The sequence below is a fragment of the Pongo abelii genome, chromosome 10 (assembly GCF_028885655.2).
Source record: "Pongo abelii isolate AG06213 chromosome 10, NHGRI_mPonAbe1-v2.0_pri, whole genome shotgun sequence".
NCBI classification, from domain to species: domain Eukaryota; kingdom Metazoa; phylum Chordata; class Mammalia; order Primates; family Hominidae; genus Pongo; species Pongo abelii.
This window is the reverse complement of record NC_071995.2, coordinates 67,433,016-67,455,167: the sequence shown is the minus strand read 5'-3', so window position 1 is coordinate 67,455,167 and position 22,152 is coordinate 67,433,016.

Here is a 22,152-nt window from a genome sequence, read left to right as displayed (position 1 = left end):
TGGCTAACACGGTGAAACCCCGTCTCTACTAAAAATACAAAAAATTAGCCGGGCGAGGTGGCGGGCGCCTGTAGTCCCAGCTACGCGGCAGGCTGAGGCAGGCGAATGGCGTGAACCCGGGAGGCGGAGCTTGCAGTGAGCCGAGATGGCGCCACTGCACTCCAGCCTGGGCGACAGCGAGTCTCTGTCTCAAAAAAAAAAAAAAAAAAAAAGATACTGTGGCTGGGCACGGTGGCTCACATATGTAATCCCAACACTTTGGGAGGCCAAGGTGGGAGGATCGCTTTGAGCCTGGGAGTTTGAGACCAGCCTGGGAGGCATGGCGAGACCCCATCTCTACAAAAAATAAAAAAAAATTAGCCTGGAGTGGTGGCATACACCTGTGGTCCTAGCTACTCATGAATAATGTGCCTAAAATGTATGCAATATAAAGTTGAAGGCACCAGCTATTAATATTCCTGACCAAATGTTTAACTTCAATTGAAATCAGCCTTTCTATCTCACCTTCAGCTTACAGGAAATACAGGGATTAGACAAACATGTTAAATGACACCAAAAAACACAAACAATCAGACAAATCCAGAAGGGACACTGAACAGGGCCAGTGGGACAATCTGTTCAACAATTCAATGACATAAAAAAGAGGGGAGGGCACTGCTGAAATTAAAGGAGAATTAAGCAAGACAGCAACCTGTGCAATGGTGTGGTCTTTCATTGAATCTTGCTTCAAAAAAATAAGCTGCAAAAGACATTTTTTGAGACCATTGGGAAAATTTTAATATGGTCTGTTATAAAATATGATCTTATTATTATTAATTTTGTTAGTTGTGATAATGATTTTGAATCTTTCTTCAAAAAAATAAGCTGCAAAAGACATTTTTTGAGACCATTGGGAAAATTTTAATATGGTCTGTTATAAAATATGATCTTATTATTATTAATATTGTTAGTTGTGATAATGATTTTCTTAGAGATGCATTCTAAAGTATTTAGGGGTACTAAATAAATCATGACATTATACCGTGATGTCTAGAATTTAATTTAAAAATGCTTCAGAAAAAGAAAGATGAAGTAAATGTGACCAATTTTTAAAACTAGGTGCATATATATTGGAATCTATTATGGTATTCTACTTCTCTATATGTTTGGAGATTATAACAAAATTACAAATAAACTTAGTGGTGGAAAGAAAGTGATGAAGTTGTTACTTAAATAGTTTACTGGGCCTGGTGCGGTGGCTCATGCCTGTAATACCAGCACTTTGGGAGGCCGAGGTGGGTGGATCACGAGCTCAGGAAATTGAGACCATCCTGGTTAACACGGTGAAACCCCGTCTCTACTAAAAATACAAAAAATTAGCCGGGTGTGGTGGCGGGCGCCTGTAGTCCCAGCTACTCGGGAGGCTGAGGCAGGAGGATGGCGTGAACCCAGGAGGAGGAGCTTGCAGTGAGCCAAGATCGCGCCACTGCACTCCAGCCTGGGTGACCGAGCAAGACTCCAACTCTAAAAAAAAAAAAAATAGTTACTAGTGGAGATTGTTTTTACTGTGGGCTTATCTGCAAGTTGAAGGAAAGAGGCAGCAGGGAGAGAAGGAGAGGAACTGATGGAACAAAGTCAAAGAGGAAGTGGGATAAGATAGGACATAAGGACACGTGGAGCATTCAGATCCAGAGAGGATGATCAGCACCTCTTCCTCTGAGACCAGAGGGACAAACCATAACGAGTGAAGAGATGAGGACATTCTTAAAGTGGAGCTAGCAAAGCTGGGAATGGCCTTCCACAAGAGGAAACCTAAGACTGGACCCAGAATAGTAAAGGTGGGTTTGGGGACTTGAGGCAAGTGAGAAAGCTCTGGAAATGCCGCTGGATAAATTCTGTAGGGATGCATTCCTGAAGAGAGATGGTGCCATGGTGAAGGTGGCATACATGGATAGTGAACTGCACCTGCATGATGGCATGATTTTCTTCAGGCACGCCCATCAACCTGGGAGTAGGAAAAAAGCCCGAGAATGCTGGATTTTCCCTAACGTGAAGGAAGGGAAAGTGACAATCCCACAAATCAAATAGGTGAATGTGGAGTGTGCACGCCTCTAGTTCTTTAGTATACCCATACATAACTAGCCAGCCACAGGAAGCTCTCTGTGTGGAGCTTTGAGTAAGACAGGAATGGCATTAACAAGCTATAACAAGAAAGGCTGAAAGGGTACATAGTCATGTTTGCTCTGAAGGATGGTCCAATAGAAGTGAAGAGGTGGGACAAGTAGAGAGAGTGATAAGTTGTGGTCAATATAACAAGCACAGAGGGTGACAGTTTGGGGAATATAAAATTCCAAGTGGTGTTGAGGTCCCAGGTATGGCCATGCAAGTGTGTAACTGAAATAGAAACTAGTCAGCCAAGTTCCTGCATGAAAATGAACATGGATTTGGTAGGCAACCTCTAAGAGAGCCCCTAGTGACCCCCACTTCCTGTTAGTCCCACCCTTGTATAATTCCTTACCCCATTGAGTGTAGGTCTAGTGACACTTCTTTTTTTTTTTTTTTTGAGATGGAGTCTCACACTGTCGCCCAGGCTGGAGTGCAGTGGCATGCAGCTCACTGCAACCTCTGCCTCCTGAGTTCAAATGATTCTCCTGTCTCAGCCTCCCGAGTAGCTGGGATTACAGGCGCCCACCACCAGGCCTGGTTAATTTTTTGTATCTTTAGTTGAGATGGGGTTTCACCATGTTGGCTAGGCTGCTCTCAAACTCCTGACCTCGTGATTTGCCCGCCTCGGCCTCCCAAAGTGTTGGGATTACAGGCGTGAGCCACCGTGCCCAGCCAACTCACTTCTAACAAATAAAATGTGGCAAAAATGGTGGGCTCTCGCTTCTGAGATTAGGTTACAAAAATACTCTGGCTTTCACCTTGTTTGCTTTCTTTTGCTTTTGCTTTTGCTTGCTTGAATGATGCCAGCTGCCATGTCGTGAGCTGCCCAGTGGAGAGACCAACCAGGCAAGGAACTGAGGGAGGTCTCTGGTCAACAGCCAGGGTGGAAATCAGCCCTCAGTCCAACAACCCATGAGGACTCGAGTCTGCCAACAGCCACATGAGTGAGCTTGGAAGCAGATCCTCCCCAGCAGAGCCTTAGATGACGGCTGCCTCAGTCAACACTCAACTGCAGTCTTGTGAGAGACCCCGAGCCAGAAGACCCAGATAAGTGTTGCCCAGATTCCTGACTCACAGAAACTGTGAGACAATATATGTTTGTTGTTTTAAGCTGCTAAGGTGGAGTGACTTGATATGTAGTCATAGATAACTAATACAATGGATGTTGACGTCTTGAGAACAACAGGAGACAAGGTTGAGAAGAAAATCATGAACCAGGAGCAGTGGTCATCATCAAAGATAAAGCAGAGCTCCTTCCACTTTACTGTGCAGACAGAACACTTAGGGGTCTTGTGAGAATGCAGATTCTGACTCAGTAGTTTTGGGACCTACCCTTAGTTCATTGTACATTTCTTTTCTCTTTCTTTCTTTCTTTCTTTTTTTTGTTTTTTTTTGAGACAGAGTCTCGCTCTGTTGCCCAGGCTGGAGTGCAATGGCATGATCTCGGCTCACCACAACCTCCGCCTCCCAGGTTCAAGTAACTCTCCTGCCTCAGCCTCCCAAGTAGCTGGGACTACAGGTGTGTGCCACCATGCCCAGCTAATTCTTTTTTTTGTATTGTTAGTAGAGATGGGGTTTCACTATGTTGGCCAGGCTGGTTTTGAACTCCTGACTTCAAGTGGTCCACCCACCTCGGCCTCCCAAAGTGCTGTGATTACAGGCGTGAGCCACTGCACCCGGCCTTTTTATATATTTATTTATTTATTTTGAGACAGAGTCTCGCTCTGTCACTCAGGCTGGAGTGCAGTGGTCATCTCAACTTACTGCAAACTCTGCCTCCCGGATTCAAGCAATTATCCTGCCTCAGCCTCCGAGTAGCTGGGACTACAGGCACGTGCCGCCACACTCGACTAATTTTTGTATTTTTTTAGTAGAGACGGGGTTTCACCATGTTGGCCAGGCTGGTCTCAAACTCCTGGCCTCAAGTGATCCACTGCCTTGGCCTCCCAAAGTGCTGGGATTACAGGGATGAGCCACTGCACCTGGCCAGTTGTACACTTCTAAAAAGTTCACAGAAGAGGCCGATGCTGTTGGTGCTTTACAAACTAGGGCTCTAAAGCACCCTGAGGATTAGCAGAAGACAGTAGAGAGGATGGGGAAAAGGTGAGTTGGGAGAACCCCAATCAATATGCCTGAAGAGGAGATCAAATTGTTCACTAAAATAAGAGGCAGTTCAAGGCGTATGTAAGCCAGGGCCTAAGATAAGGCCAGGGAATAATAGAGATGAAGCAGACAAGCAGATAATTCTGGGTGAAAATGTGAAGCATTGAGTGTTACCTACAACTGGCTTTTATGGGTTCCCCATAGTATAATGCTAAGGCAGGTCTGGCATGGTTAGGGGACAAGATTCTCTTTCTCTCTTTCCCTCCTGCCCCATCCCATACCCCCACCAATTACTCTTAATACTGATCTACATCCATTTAATAAAACCTGATTTATAAAAGGCCTTTAGGGGCCGGGCACGGTGGCTCATGCCTGTAATCCCAGCTGTTTGGGAGGCTGAGGTGCATGGATCGCTTGAGCCCACGAGTTCGATACTAGCCTGGGCAATAAGGCAAACCCATGTCTCTACTAAAAATAGAAAAATTAGGTGGGCATGGTGTCACGTGCCTGTAGTCTCAGCTGCTCATGAGGCTGAGGTGGGAGGATCACCTGAGACTTGGGAGGTTGAGGCTACATTGGAAGGTTGAGGCTGCAGTGAGCTGTGATTGTGCCATTGCACTCCAGCCTGGGTGACGGGAATGGGACCTTGTCTCAAAAAAAAAAAAAAAAAAAGAAAGAAAGAAAAGGAAAAAGAAAAGGCCCTTAGCATAGATGGAGATATAATTTCATTCATTTATTCATTCAGTCATTCATTCAGTCAGTCATTCATTCATTCAGTCATTCTTACATTCAGTCATTCATTTAGCAACCCTGTCCCAAGCACCTATTATGTACTAGATATTAGAGAAACAAAAGTGGATGAGAGTCTCTGCCCTAATTACTGATATAGCAGGGGAGACAGGTGACAGGTACATCAATAACTACTGGAACACAATGTGACAGGTGCTATAATAGAGGTACAAAAGTTATGGTAGCCTGGCAGGATTAAGGATTAATTTTTCCCAAGAGCTCAGGGGTAAGACAAGTTTTGCAGACTAGGTGGCTGGAAACCGGGCCTTTAGAGGAGTAGACATTGAAAGGGAGTCAGGGAATTTTAGGCTGATCAATTTGTAAATAAATATCTCTTAGACCCCTTCCTTATATGAATAACATAAGCTCACACAGCAACAACCTTCTCATTGTTGGGCTTTCTTCATGGGAAGGGAACTCACAAACTGGCCAACATAAATATCTTGGCTCTTCGCTGCTACATTTCTCATTATAAATGATTAAACTGATTTTCTCATACAGATCAGGCTCATATGAGTTTGGGATACACGAGCCAGGTTTTTTCTTTTTTTTAAATAAAGCCAGCATAAACCAAGTTGAGATACCAGATTACAAAGGCAGAAAACCCACAGAATCTAGAAGGGCAACATCTTTCCTAACCATTCAACTTATTCCTCCACTGCACACAGTGAAACAGTAAACCTAAAGAAGACTGGATTCATGATGACATTGTTCACGGAAAGGGACAAGAGGCTAATACTCTTAGACTTAGGTGTATGTGGTGGGGGAAAAAAGTCTTGAAAGGGAACTGGAAGAGACCTAATAAACACACTTGAATAGATATTGCATGCAGTTCGGTACTTCAGGCATTTGTGTGCATTAATAGGGAGCCTTCAGCACCATGCTTTTATGACTTGAACCACAAAAAATACCAATAAAGAGAGGAGAACTGGGTGAACTGTTCCTGGAGCCTCTTTGAAACCATACATAAGGTCAGCTTGACATCACCACTCATGTTCTGCTTGATCAAGTCTGACCAGTTTTTCCCTTGCAGTTAATCGGGCAGTTCTTTTCCTGCTCTGACTTCTTACTAGCCTTGAACTGCTGTGGTAGCAGTAGCTGAGGTGCTTGCAGGCCACGTGTGCATGTGAGCAATGGGTCCACGAAGTCAGCTGTAGTCTGCCCGCCATGCCTCCATTCGGACTTGACCCAAATACTGACATCTCCACATAAAACTGCCACCATGTCCCCAGCCCACTCTTATTGTACCAAGGTCTTACAGTTTTAATCTCAGTATAAAATCCTATGTGAGTGCCCCCAGAAGAAAATTCCAAAGGCATCATCTTCTCCATTTAAATCTTTTGTCACACTTAAACAGAAGATCTGATTCACACACAATATCAAATACTTTTCCCCTTGTTGGTATCATCTAGTCTTTGTCAGTGTGTCCATTTTGACAGAGTTGAAATCAGGTTGTTCATTAGCCAGTTGGTTAGGTTGATTTCACAATTAAACCACTATTAGACATACATTTAGACACACTCATGCCGCAGTGTAGACCAGATTCTTATTATTTAAAGTAGGTACCGAGTATTCCGGTGTATTCATAGAGCAGGATTCGCTTAGTCCTCCCCTCTATTATTGGGTTTTGGGTTGTTTCCAGTTTTTTAAAAATTTATTTTATTGAGACAGAGTCTCACTCTGTTGCCCAGGCTGGAGTATAGTGGTGTGATCTCGGCTCTCTGCAACCTCTGCCTTCTGGATTCAAGCAATTCTCCTGCCTCAGCCTCCCATGTAGCTGGGACTACAGGCACATGCCACCACACCTGGTTAATTTTTGTATTTTTGGTAGAGATGGGGTTTCACCATGTTGGCCGGGGTGATCTCGAACTCCTGACTTCAAGGGATCCACTTGCCTCAGCCTCTCAAACAGCTGGGATTACAGGCGTGAGCCACCATTCCCAGCCGAAAATTTATAATACTGTGAATAAAGGTACTACGTACATTGTTATACAAATTGCCTTGTTTTCCTTTTTAGATTGTTAACTTGGAACATATTTCCCAAGCCAATGGATGAACAGTAAGGAATCACTGAATGACTGTAAGCTGGGAAAAGGCATGATCAGATTTTCATCTTTAAAATATCTGCCCATTGAGGGTAATACCTGTTACAGGGTTATTGTGCACACTAAATTGGGTCAGAAAGGTGACAGCAAAGCAAAGAACGGCGCAGATACAGATGCTTATACTAAGAAAGTTGTCAGGAAGTCTATGAAGAATCATAGTTAATTGAAGATCATCATGTAAAGTGTTTCTCTTGGTTTCTTATTTTATCTTTGCATGCCAAAAATGTTTTCTTGAGATTCTTATTTAATCTTGGCATGCTAAGGATAGTGCAGTGCCCTGAGAAGCAGTTAAACCCAGCAAATAACCAGCTTCTTTGTGAGCAAGTACTTGCTTCAGGAACTTGGGCTTGCCTCACAAGCATGGAAGTGGTCCACCCTTGAAGCATGGCAATGTCTGTGACCTGATAAGGAGAACAGAGACATTATCTGGTCTAGACACTGGCTTAAGAGATAGCTTTTCACATATCTCTTCTCTCTTTTCATTTGATCCATTGTAATCTTCTTGTTATATTTAAATCCTGTTTTTCTCCTTCTGCTCTTCAGCATTCACAACGCCCTGGCTTCGCCATCTCTGGACTCTGTTTTCTCATCTGGAAAGTGAGGAGGTGACCTTGACAGTCACTGTGGGCCTTTGCAGCTCTAACCTTATGGGTTCTATAGTTCTGTCCCTTCTGTCTAGATGGCAAGGCCCAGTCTTGCCTTAACCCAGGGTCTTATTGCTTCAATTTCCCCATGCCATGAACCACTGGCTCCCTAGAGAAATCTTTGTCAAGTGTGACACCGGAATCACCTGAAAGCATGCTAAAATGCAGGTTCCTGGGCCCCAGGGCTGCAGAATCAGAATCTCAGGGGTGAAGCCTAGGGACGCTGTTTTTATGTTATAAAAGACAAACGTGAATCAATGCATGTGATTGTGGGCCAAACGAGGTGAAAGTCTTCCTGAGATGAACACTTTGCCCCGCAAATCTCTTTAGTCTTCGCCTTTCCTGTGTTCCCTCCTATTCTTCAAGTTCTGCTTTCTTTTTGGAAATTTATTTATTACTATTTATTAAAAAAATTTTTTAGAGACAAGGGCTTGCTGTGTTGCCCAGGCTGGCCTTGAACTCTTGAGTTTAAACAATCCTCCTGCCTCAGCCTCCTGTACCTGTGTGTAACAGGGACTACAGGCACATGCAACTGTACCTGGCTTTCAAGATTCTGCTTCTTTAAGCAGATCAAAAGAGTCACATCAGAGTTACATCAAAGAAAACATGTTCAAATGATAGGACTGCCAGGCCGAGTGATGCATAAGAGAGACCTTTTCAATCACACTGATCCTCAAATTCTACTTGGTCTGCAGTTGCCTAATCTACTGTCATTAAGCCTGACACTAAATGTGGCATTAGGAGACTTTTATGGGTTGGATTGTATCCTCCCCCCACCGCCCCAATTAACATGTTGAAGTCTTAACTCCCAGTCCCTCAGAGTGTGTCTTTATCTGGAAATGGATGTGATGAGTTTGCCGATGTGATTAGTTAAGATGCGGTCATGCTAGAATAGGATGGGCCCTTAATTCAATAAGACAAGTGTCTTTATAAAGAGGGGAAATTTGGACACAAACAGACCTGGGCACAGGGAGAACACCATGTGAATATGAAAACGGAGATCAGGGCGATGCATCTACGAAGCAAAGAACAGCGAATACTGCCAGCAAACCAGCAGATACCAGGAGAGAAGCACAGAAGACACTCTCCCTCACAGCTCTCAGAAAGCACCAATTCTGGCAGCACCTTGATCTCAAGACTACCTTCCAGAACTGTAAGACAACAAATTTCTGTTGTTTAAGCCACTTTATTATGTCAGTACTGGCAAGCTAATACAGAGACCTTGGTCACAGCCCTGGCTTGGTTACAGAGACTGCAGACTATCACTTTACATACTCTGAGCTACTTACTCTGTGCCATCTCACTAAAGAGAGAAAATATGTTGCATTCATTAGAAGACAAGTATTGAATGAGATCTCTGTGAATGCACTTGTAAAGTGTTCACTATTAGTGAAATTATTATTCATGAAGTGGCAAATAGGGAAATGCTTTGGGAAGATCATAAAGGGGTTACTCAGTAACCCAGAATTGTTTTTTACCATGCATAAAGGTAGGCACCAGATTGTAGGTGCCTTCACTTAACCAAAATGTGCTGGTAGCATAGATGAACTCCCTGCACTCCTGTCCAAAGTCAGTCCCTCCCCCTGTGCACCAGAATGCATCCCCTCTCACCTGCTCAAGGCCATCACTCCAGCACTCTCCCCTTCCTTTTCTAAACCTTCAATTTCCTTCTCCCATCCACATATAAACATGCTGTTATTTTTCCCAGCTTAAAAAAAACCTGGCCAGGCGCGATGGCTCACGCCATAATCTGAGCACTTTGGGAGGCCGAGGCGGGAGGATCACGAGGTCAGGAGATTGAGACCGTCCTGGCTAACACAGGTGAAACCCCATCTCTACCAAAAATACAAAAAATTATCCAGGCGTGGTGGCAGGCGCGTGTAGTCCCAGCTACTCGGGAGGCTGAGGCAGGAGAATGGTGTGAACCCAGGAGGCAGAGCTTGCAGTGAGCCGAGATCGCGGCACTGCACTCCAGCCTGGGTGACAGAGTGAGACTCTGTCTCAAAAAAAAAAAAAAAAATTAAATAAAACCAAACGTTTATAGCTTTAAAAAAAACCCTGCCTCCCCCGTGAACTACTCTTCATTTTTTTCCTCCGCTCTACAGCAAAACTTCATGAAAGAATTGCTATAACCCAGTTCTTCTCTTACTATTTTTAATTTTTAGTAAACTTTATTTTAGACATTTAGAAATGTGCACATAGTCCTAAGCGCTCAGTTAATCTTCACAAACTGAACACTCCTGGCAACCAGCACCCATATCAAGAAATAGAATCTTATCAGCACCCCAGAAGCTCACCTCCTAACCCCTCCCAGTCACTCATCCCAAAGTAACCACTATTTTAACTTCTAGCACCTAGAGTGCTAGAATAGTTTTCCTGTTATAGATGAGTTTTCCTGTTTTTGAACTTGATACACATGAAATTATACGGTGTGTTCTCTTGTATCTCGCTTTGTCCCCTCAACATTATATTTGGGAAATTAATCCATGTTGCTATAAATAGCAATGGTTCACTCATTCTGATTGCTCTGGACCAGAATTGGCAAACTTTTTCTGTAAAGACCAGAAAATAAATACTTTAGGCTTTGTAGGCCATAAAGTCTATCACAACTACTCAACTCTCCTTCTGTAGCCCACGAAAGCACCCAAAGACAATACTTCAACAAATGGTCATGGCTGAGTGCCAGTCAAACTTTATGAAAACAGTTCTAGTGTTGGATTGGACTCTCAGGCTGTAGTTTGCTGACTCCTGCTTAGTCTGTAATATTCCATGGAATGAATACGCCATGACTTCTAAAATCCATTCCAATGTTGATGGACATTTGTGTTATTTCCAGGTTTGGGTTATCCTATGTCAACCCTCCCATCTTTTTGTGTTTTTAAATAAACTTAGTTGAGCTATGGTATACATATAATAAAATGCACCCATTCACTTGTAAATCTATTTCAATCTGGATTTTCTCCCACCACTCCAACAAAATTTTGTTGGCAAAATTACCAATGATCTCCATGTTGCTAAATCCAATGGTCAATCCTCAGTCCTCACCTTTTTTTTACTTCTCAGCAGCATTTGACACAATCGATTTCTACCTCCTCCTTGGCATACTTTCTTCACTTGGTTTCCAGAATTTAGCATTTAGGTTTTCTTCCTACCTCACTGATCACTCCATCTTAGTCTCCTCTGCTGATTCCTCTTCTCCCAACCCCTTAATGTTGGAAAGCTCAGAGGCTCAGTCCTTGGTCTGCATCATTCTCTGTCCACACTCACTTTCTTGGCAATCTCATCCAGCCTTTAGCTTTAAATACCATCTGTAAACCAACAACTCTCACGTTTATATTTCCATCCAGACTTCCTCCCTGACTTCCAGACTTGTAGATCCAACAGCCTGCCTCACCTGTAGCCTTCTCCATCATGGTGTTCATAGTCATCTGAATCATCTTTTTAAATTGTTTTTCTCACACGCTACATCCAATCCATAGCAACTCCACCTACTTCTACTCTCAAAATCTAACTACTTCTCACCACTTCTGCTATTTGTAACCTGGTCCAAGCCAGCATCATCTCTCGTCACTGCAATTGCATCCTATCTGGTTTTCCTATTTCCACTCTTGCTAACATAAAGTCAACTCACAACACAGGAGTCGGAGCGATCTGGTTATAACATAAGATAAAACATGCCACTCCTCTGCTCAAAACTCGTTAATACAGTCCCATCTCATTAAGAGTAAAGGTCCTACAATGTAAAAGTAGAAGTCCCTACAATGGCCTGCAAGCCCATGAAGGATCAGGTCCTTCTTATTTTTTCCATTTTCCTGGTCTCCCCTCCCTCCCTCTGCTCTAGCCACCTTAGAAGCCTTAACATACCAGGCATAGTCCTGTCTTGCTGTTTCCTTTGTCTGGTATACTCTTTCCCCATATGAACACCTGGCTAATCCTCTCAACACCTTCAAGTCTTTGCTCAAAAATCATCTTCTCAATGAGTCCTACCCTGAGAATTCTGCAATGAGTTCCTCATGCTTTCAATTCACCTTATTCTGCTCTACTTTTTTCTTTTTCCATAACACTTTATAGCCTCCTAGCATATACATTATTGACCTAGTTAGTAGGTCTATCGTTAATCACCTATCTCCTTACACTAGAGTATAAGGTCGATGAGGGTATAAATCTTTCTTTTGTTCATTGATGTATTGCAATCTCCAGGAACAGTGTCTGTTACATAGTAGGCACTCAATAAATATTTGTTGAATATCTGAAAGATTAAGAAAATGGGAATTTCTATTTATCTGTAAAAAGCATTAGTCTCCTTTTTCGGTGCAAAGTCTCACCCTGGTTTGAAAGCTAAAGGACTCATCTTCAAGTTCCCAGTGAGTGGTTTGGCAATCATATCAACTACTAGCAGGTACCCTTAGGTCAATGGACACCTGAGGCTATTTATTTTATTGGTGAAAGGTTGGTGTGAGAGCATTTTGGTCCATTTCACGAAAACAGCAGTGTTCTAACCAGCAGCTCCAATAAATCTTACACATTCTTAAGCCCATAAGTCCTGGCCTCTTGCCTCTCTACACATCCATTCATCCAACTAAGAAGAACCTCTTGTTGGAGCACACAGGGCCACTTGATTAGCAAGAGCAATGGGAAGGAACACAATCCTCTTCCCTTTCTGCCCTGGGGACACAACTTCAGAGCAACAAGCTCTTCGCTCAGGACAGGCAGAATGTGACAAGTAAGACTTTGCATCTCTTTCCACATGCACCAAACAGCTTGCCCACTGTCCCAAGTCAGTTAAAGTTAACACATGGTGCCATGAATTTATAATGATTTATTCCAAGGTAATTTATGTTTACTTCTGGGACTGTCAGTTACTCTATGACCATCAAAGTCTATGGAGACTAATAGGCTCAGAAATGGTTCATGCGAAAGAATGTCTTTCTCATGATAATTTTCTGATTCCATATCTTTTTGCACATTCTCTATTATAGAACTTTTTACATTTTGCACTGTAGTTGTTTACATTTTGATCTTCCCATCTATACACCCCTTACTCGTCCTTTGCCCCAACCACTACACTAACAGTTTCTTATAGCTGGGACTAATGGTTTATTAACTTAGCAATACAGGGTAGTAAGTAAAGGCACAGATTCAGAAGCCATATTGTGTCAAGTCCTAGCATTAGTACTGTATGACCTTGGACAAATTACTTAACCTCACTGTGCCTCAATTGTCTGGGCTGTTAAAGGAGAATAACACCACTGCCTCATGAGGCTGTTGTAAGGATAAAGTGAATTTCTATATATATACACATATATATAGAAATTTATGTATATTGTATATATAAAAATCACTTAGCACAACACCTGGCATATAAGAAGTGTGAACACACACACACACACACACACACACATCCTTGTTTACATAATTAGAAGCACTTTGTGTCTTTGTGAGGTGACAAAAATTATCTGAGATTGTCTTTCAGTGTGACTCCTGCTTTAGAATTATGAATGAGTCAGCTGTTTGGTGAAAATATTCTAACAAAATGTTAAAGGGAAAAAATAAATTTGACCCTGTGCACATACACCCGGAATACATTTTGCCTTCTTCAGGACAGGGCCAATCCCATGAAACAAGCTCCCCAGCAGACATTGTCAGAGGACTTGGGGTTTCCTCTGGTACCACCAGGGTGTAGAGGAGTAGGAAGCAGGAGCAAAGTTTAGGGAATGTTTTCTGGGCTTCCTCCCCACTCCTCAAAAACAGATATTAAGCCTGTGCGGCAGTTATATACATACACAAGTACCTTTAGCCTAGCCTACATTAGTTAGATCCTTTAAGATTTGCTGTAAACGGAATTGTACCCCCCACCCCAAATTCATATGTTGAAGTCCTAACCCCCAATATAATTGTATTTGGAGATAAGGCTTTTGGGAGGTAAATGAGGTTAAACAGAGTCATAAGGGTAAGATCCTAATCTAAGAAAATTGACGACCTTATAAGAAGCGGAAGAGAGCAATGTCTCTCTCGCCCGAGCTGAGGAAACGCCATGTGAGGACACAACGAGAAGGTGGCCCTCTGCAAGCTGGGAAGAGACTGCTCAACAGGAATTGACCTAGGAAGTCCACCTGATCTTGGACTTCCCAGCCTCCAGAAATGTGAGACATTTCTGTTGTTTAAGCCACCCAATCTATGGTATTTTGTTATGGTAGCCCATGTTGACTAAAGCAGGTTGGAACAGGATAATATACCCAGATAATCCCAATAATGGGTGTTTATTGCCAGGGTTCATGGGGCAGCATGGGATGTCCTTTGCCTCCTTAGCTGGGCAGCCAGTCTTGGTCTCAGAGCTTCCCAGGGATGTGTACAGGCTCATGGAGAAAAGGAATAAAGACTCAGCATGGATTGGGATAACCACACTTTGTTTATCTAGTATTCCTGTTTCCTGGTTGAGTGTCCCTATTGGGCAGTTTGACACCCGAAGTCCTTTTTGGCCTCCTTCTGACTAGCTCAGTCCCAGGGGACTTTGGCTCCAAACAAATGTGGCTAGGGTAGTAGGGTTGGTTTTATATGGCAAGAAATATGACAACCAAGAATAAGCCACTAGCAGTCTGTTTCTCAGAAGCGGGCTGTGGGCCTAGCGGGCACTTAAGAACAAGAAAGCGTTCTCCTCACTGTAAAGTGTAGTTTGAAAAGAGCAGTTTTGAGGTCAACCCTCCTATTCTAGTGCTTCTATTATTACTTCCCTAGGGTTGCTGTAACTAAGGACCACAAACTGGGTGGCTTAAAATAACAGATATGTATGCTCTCACAGTTCTGGAGGCTGGAGGTCTACAGTTATCAGCAGGCTGTGCTCCCTCTGAAGTCTGTAGGGGAGAATCCTTCTTTGCTTCTTCAAACTTCTGGTGGCCCCAGGCATTCTCTGGCCTGTGGCAGCAGAAAGCCAATTTCTGCATCCTGTGTCTTCATATGGGCTTCTTCTCTGTGTGTATTTCTGTCTGTCTTCTTTTTTTCTTATAAGGACACCAGTCATTGGATTCAAGCCCACTCTAATCCAGTCTTACCTCATTTTAATGTAACTAATTATATCTGCAGACTCTATTTCCAAATAAAGTCACACTCTGAGGTTCTGGGAGACATGAGTCTGGAGGGGCACTATTCAATCCACTACACTGCCTTAGTTGAAATCTTCCGTTGAAAATTATGGAAAAACATATGAGCCAGATTATGAAAATAAAAGAGATTCTATTCATAGGACACAGGAGTGGTTTACAGACTCTAAGGTCAGTAAAGCCATCAGGCCTTAGAAGGAAGACCCGGGAAGTGCACGGCCGTCAGATGGCTCTGTTCCCTCTCTTCCTCTTATCAGAGCCTCCCCGTGCCTGTCGGCTTCATTCTCTCTGCAGCTGGCTTTCTCTGTGGCACCATGCCCTTGGCCAGCAGCAGATGACCAACTCATTGCTCCAAAGTTTACATTTCTGTTCAAGCAATCAGTCCATATTGAATAGTCTTGGCCCCAATTCTAAATTCTCAGGAGGAAGACTCTGATGGACTTATCTAGGATCAGATGTTTAATCCTGGTCCAGTTAATTGTGGGTAGGTGGGTGGAGTGATAGAGTAAATCCTCTATCTATCTAGAGGTAGAGGCGTCCCAGTGGCTGGAAAGCCAACACTCAGAGAAAGAAGAGTCACTGCAAGCTGGATAGATAGCCCAAAAAAGGTCTAGACATATCTTGTTTTATAGCATTTAGCAGCATGCAAAGTGTTTTCATTTATACTCTCATTTGATTTGTGCAAATTCATATGGAGTAGGCATAACTAGCATTTTGCTCATTTTGTCCATGTAGAAACAAACTCAGAGAATTTAATGATTAGCCCATAAAGATGGCCAGGGTCAGAAGTTACACACAACATTAGGTCTTCTGGGTCCTGACACGATTCACCTTACTATACAACATAGAAATGTAACTGACTTTGTCATTTTTATTACAACCAATTGTCAGTTATACACAGATTTATTATCCAAGTTCACAAACATAATTTTATAAAAATATAATTTTAGTAGTCTAAAGATTACAGCCATTCTATTCTTGTCTGACGGATCCAAAGTTTTTCCCACTTATTTTCCTTCTTTCCTAGGCCACTGTTTCTTCACAATTCTCCTCCTTTGGCATCATTATTCCTCCAGAAAGTTCACTAGGATTTAGCACACTAAAATAAAAAGGCCAATGGTTTTCTTTTTAACATTTAAACTCAAATCACTCCTCCTTTGCATTTAAGGATTTCCTTCTATTAATTCTGGCATCTAATTAATTGACAGTGTTGGGAAAATGGGGTTATACCTTTGCAATCCTTTATTCATCTCTTTTTATATTTTCATTTTCGTTTTTGAGACAGGGTCTGACTCTGCCCCCAGGCTGGAGAGCAGTGGCATGATCACAGCACACTGTAGCCTCAACCTCTCAGGATCAAATGATCCTCCCACCTCAGTAAATGGGACTACAGGCATGCGCCACCATGCCTGGCTAATTTTTTTATTTTTATTTTTAGTAGAGATGGGGGTCTCACTATGTCGCCCAGACTGGTCTTGAATTCCTGGGCTCAAGCAATTGGCCTGCCTTGGCCTCCCAAAGTGCTGGGATTTCATTATTCATCTCTTACATTTTCTCTGAGGCTTGTTTCCCACAGTCGCTGGTTCAGGCTCTCCCTTCTCATTTTTTTTTTTTTTTTTTTCACACATTGCTCTTCCCAATCCTGTCACCTCTTAGTGAAGGATTTTGCTTCCTGTTTACTGAAACTCCCTTACTTACCCTGGCCTTGTTTAATTCCCTTGAACTTTCTGTCTCTATTTTATGTTTACCTCTTTCAATTATCTCAGGATAAAATCATTCCTTTTCTCTTTAGAGATAAGTTTTCTCTCCTAAAGCTTCCTAGAACCATTAGCCTCACATAATTTCCTCTAACAATTAAAGCTTGCTTTCTCAACTGCCTCCTCTTTTGCTTTTCTTGTTTGCTTTTCTCTTTTTTTTCTAAGAAAACCAACCAACAGCTGCCTAGCCTTTGCCTTGCTACCCCTTTCTGTCTTTCCAGCTATACTTCTTGAATAAATGGTCTTTGTTCTCTACCTTAATTTTGTCTTCTTCACTCCTTTCTTTTTTCAGTATGGTGTCATTCTCTTGAAACTTCTCTCTCTCTCTTTTTTTAATGCCTTCAATTTCTTTCCTCACTTTGTTCATGTTTTCATTTAAATAGTCAAAAATAATTATAATAGGTGTTTTAATATTCTCCTCTGCTAATTCTATCTCTGTCATTTCTGGGTCTGTTTCCTTTGAGTGATTCTTTTTCTGGTTATGGGTCACATATTTCTGCTTCTTGACTTGTGTAGTCATTTTTTATTGGATGCTGAACATTGTCAGTTTTATATTATTGAGTGTCTAGATCTTACATCTTCCTTCAAAGACTGTTGTGTTTTGTAGTGGCAGGCAGAAAGGTACTTTTGGTTTAGTTTGGCCCTTTTGGAGTTTGTTTTCAAGCTTTGTTAGGGCAGACCTAAAGTAGCTTTAATCCTAGGAACAGTTTAGTAGCATTTCCAAGGCATGGCCCTTCTAGTGCTTTCACTGAATGCTCCTAGTGATCAGTGAGGACATTCCCCTCTGGCTGTTCAGCCCTTGAGCAATTCCCAGCCCTTTGTAGCTCAGGAACTGCTGTTCAGTTCGCAATCTCTCTTCGCTCAATGGAGTTTCACCATATTCAGCAAAGGCTCAAAATGATGTCATGAAGATTTCTGGAACTCTCTTTCTGAGAGAGAAACTCTGCGACTCTGCCCTACAATTTCCATCTACTTCAACCCTCCTGAATTCTGATCTTGGTCTCCTCAACTCAATAAGACCATTGTGTCTTACATGGGTGCCCTTCCCTGCTCCATCGCCAGACATGTGTCTTCAGGCAGAAAGCCCGGGAGATCTTAAGGCCACATTATCTCAGGGATCACAGTCCCATATTACCTATTGTCCAAAGTCTGGAAACAGCTGTTTCACATATTTTGTCTGTTTTTCTAGTTCTTCAAGGTGAATTCCAGTTCCAGCTACTTCATTATGGCCAGAAGTTGGAATGTCTGAAACTACTCTTTTGAAGAACATCAGTGACTGTTTCTAAGTAACCAAAGGCTTTCTTTATTCCTCTTGTTTTAGAACAACACTTGATCACTGGCCATTGCCTTCTTAAAATTCTGCTCCCTGAACCATCCTACCCCTTTACCATTCCCTCCCTACTTCTTCTTGTCTTTCCTTTTCCAGAGGGGCTGGTGAGTAGGCAAGCTCAATAATAAAGCAGGTTGTAAATGGCATTGGCAATTTCCAGTTTGATCAGGGAGCATAGCTGGAGGAACCCAGGCAGTGTTTTTTTTGGCAGAAGTCTCCTTTTTAATCCTCATAGTTAGCATTTAACAAATTTGCTGATTGATTTTGGGCCCACTATAATTTATTTATTTATTTATTTTTTTTTTTGTTTCAGAGATAAGGTCTCACTCTGTTGCCCAGGTCAGAATGCAGTGGCATAATAACAGCTCACTGTGGCCTCAAACTCCTGGGCTCAAGTGATCCTCCCGCCTCAGCCTCCCAAGTAGCTAGGACTATAGGCTTGTGCCATCAGACCCAGCTAATGTTTTAGTTTTTATGTAGAGATGGGGTCTCGCTATGCTGCCTAGGCTGGTCTCGAACTCCTGGCTTCAAGCGATCCTCCTGCTTTGGCCTACCAAATTGCTGGGATTACAGATGTGAGCTGCCTTGCCTGGCCCCACTATACTCTCATCAATTAGCGGGATGGTTGAGAGCTGACTGCATTTAAGATGTACATATTTCAGTATGAATGCTATTATTTCCTAGTCTCATATGGGGTATTTCTTAGGAAAGTATGATCAAATCATTTGAGATTCAAATTATCAAGATTGTCATCTTTGCCAGGTTTGCTGTACTCCATTTTTATCTTGGTAGGTTCTCAACTTGTACAATTCCCCTGCGGGTCCTTTCCAGACTCAATAGTTACTCTTTTTTCTTTTTCAGTTTGTATATGTGTTTCTGTTCTGGGTGGTTTAGCAATACACTTTTTTTTTTTTACTTTGTTTCTTATGTCAGATAAGATTAAGTAGGTTAATATCTCTACTGTAGATTATGCTTTTCATTTATTTGGGTTAATGATTCCAGACCTCTACATGCAGAGGCATCCACAAATCCAAGCTGATTATGCTGCCACTGAGATTCAAACCTTATTTTTTCCCCTAAGAATGTTTCTATTAATTATATTTAACTTCTGCAGGTATTTAATATAAAACAAATTTAACTGCATCAAAAAGAAATCTGTGACAAACAGAATAATGCTTAAAAGTAATATAGTGTTTCATATCCATCAAAAGAAACTAACTCAGATACTCTTATCATTTGCTGTAACTTTTATTGACATTAGATGGCATTAAGATAGCCAAACATCAAGCAAAAAATAATTATGTATCTTTCAATTATTATTCCAACTCTCTTTCAAGAAACTTGTCAACGCATGCTTGATGCGTTGAGAAATAAAGCCACTTCAAAGGAATCATGATCAAGCTCAAACTGATAATGTTTAAAATCAAGGACAATTAAATGTTTGCTTATCCTAGGAGTTAATTTGCTGCCCTTGAGACCTCACTTCACCTCTTCTAAGATTATTTTTAAAATGAACAGATTGATTTTTTACAAAATGCCCCCATGGATAATGGTTTCCTTAAACAAATAGAATGTTTAGAAATCCTGTGCTGTTTTGGCATCCCTGGTTACCCACGTTTAAAAGAGAATTTAGGCCGGGTGCGGTGGCTCATGCCTATAATTCCAGCACTTTGGGAGGCCAAGGCAGGCAGATCTCCTGAGGTCAGGAGTTCGAGATCAGCATGACTAATATGGTGAAACCCTGTCTCTATTAAAAATATAAAAATTAGGCATAGTGGCAGGCACTTGTGATCCCAGCTACTCGGGAGGCTGAGGCAGGAGAATTGCTTGAACCCAGGAGGCAGAGGTTGCAGTGAGCCGAGATGGCACCACTGTACTCCAGCCTGGGCAACAGAGTGAGACTCCATCTCAAATAAAAAGAGAGGATTTAAACTGAAGTCATATCCACAAATATACAACAAGAAAACGGATTCTGAGTCATAGCTATAACTCTTTGTCTTAGCCTAGAAAGCAAAGATGGAGGCAAGGGCATATACAAATAGTTTATTATTATTATCATTTGAGATAGGGTCTCACTCTGTCACTCAGGCCAGAGTTCAGTGGTGCAATCATGGCTTACTGTAGCCTCAACTCGTGGGCTCAAGTGATCCTCCTGCCTCAGCTTCCCAAATATTTGGGTCTACAGGCACACACCACTATGCCTGACTAATTTTTTGTTTGTTTTTCTTTTGTATAGACAGGGTCTCGCTAAGTTGATCAGACTGATTTTGAACTCCTCGCCTCAAGCGATCCTCTTGCCTTGGCCTCCCAAAATGCTGGGGTGAACCACCACACCTGGCCTAATATTGTATTAGAAGGAAGGGAGTACAATTCCAGGGCAGCAAGAGTGAGTAAAAAGGAAGTAAGTCAGGGATGGAGAAAAAGCAAGTGCAAAGTGGGGCATCAGGAAGCGGGCTACAGCTTCATGAGATCACACAGTGGGTTGCTTGGTTGGGCTGTATGGAATTATGGTGCACAGAGTGGTCCAACAAGGAGTGAGGGGGATGACTTAATGTGTGGGCTCCTTTGCACCTCCTGTCTCTCTTTGGTCCAAGTAGACCTCACAGAGTGATAACTCTCTAGCACTCTCAGGCAAAGACCCCTCCAGGCAGCCAATGGGGAAGCCACATCCTGAAGCACAGTGCTATCTCTGCATCTGAAAGTCGGGGGAGGTGCCAAAGACTCCACAATCTGGTTGGACTGACTTGAGAACCAGTTCTGCTACAGCTCTCACTGTGTGGGCGCAATGGAGGCCATGCCTGAGGTAGTCACTCCACAGGAGAAGGTGTGCACCACCAGAGCTGTCTATTCTGCAAGCAGCTCAGAAGCCAGTCAGGCAAATCTGGGGAAGCTCATGAAGAAGCCCATGATTCTCCTTATTGTTATTCAGGCCCCTTTTTCAAAATTCCATTTAAAACACACTTTCTGAGGACCTATTATTAATATTTGCCAGTCTTTCTGCCATAAGCACTAAGATAAAGAAAACAGAGTCTCTGGCCTCAGAATGAACTACAATTTATTATGATAAACACTAAGACCTGGCTGGGTGCGCTGGCTCATGCCTGTAACCCCAGCACTTTGGGAGGCCGAGGCGGATGGATCACCTGAGGTTGGGAGTTCGAGACCAGCCTGACCAGTATGGAGAAACCCTATCACTACTAAAAACACAAAAAAAGTAGCCGGGCATGGTGGCCCATGCCTGTAATCCCAGCTACTCGGGAGGCTGAGGCAGGAGAATCACTTGAACCCAGGAGGTGGAGGTTGTGGTGAGCCGAGATCGAGCCATTGCACTCCAGCCTGGGCAACAAGAGCGAAACTCCATCTCAAAATAAATAAATAAATAATAAATAAATAAATATATACTAAGACGCTGGGACTTTGTATTAGTCTGTTATCATACTGCAATAAAGAAATACCTGAGACTGGGTAATTTATAAAGGAAAGAGGTTTAATTAACTCAGAATTCTGCATGGCTTTGGGAGGCCTCAGGAAACTTACAATCATGGCAGAAGGTAAAGGGGAAGCAGGCACCTTCTTCACAAGGTGGGAAGTGAGGGAGGGAAGTGAGGGAGAGCGAAGGGGAAAGAGCTCCTTATAAAGCCATCAGATCTCGTGAGAACTCACTCACTATCACGAGAACAGCATGGGAGAAATCTGCCCCCATGAGCCAATCACTTCCCACCAGGTCTCTCCCTCAACACCTGAGGATTACAATTCAAGATGGAATTTGGGTGGGGATGCACAGGCAAACCATATCAGACTTTAAATGAGAAAAATGAATTCTGTCTGGGAGAGAACAAGGAAAGCAACAAAGAAGAAAATGTAGATGAATAAAGTAGCTTCATCTGATTCAGCTGAGACTGTGGAAGGGAAGGATAAAGACTAATGAGATACATAGATTAACCAAGGGTATGCATCCTGTCTCCTGAGTATGGAAATGAGGCTATTTCTGAGTGACCCCTGTAGCAGGTTAGGATCTTTTGCTCCCTCAATTTTCTGCTGTGATGGCCACATATAAGGCATTGTGGCAATTAATGAAAAAGCCAACTAATCATGATTTAAACCATACGAGCTTTCATTATTGACTTGGTAAGTTCAAAGCTGGCCATCTCAGAGTAGTTTTGGAAACCGAAAGTGTCACCA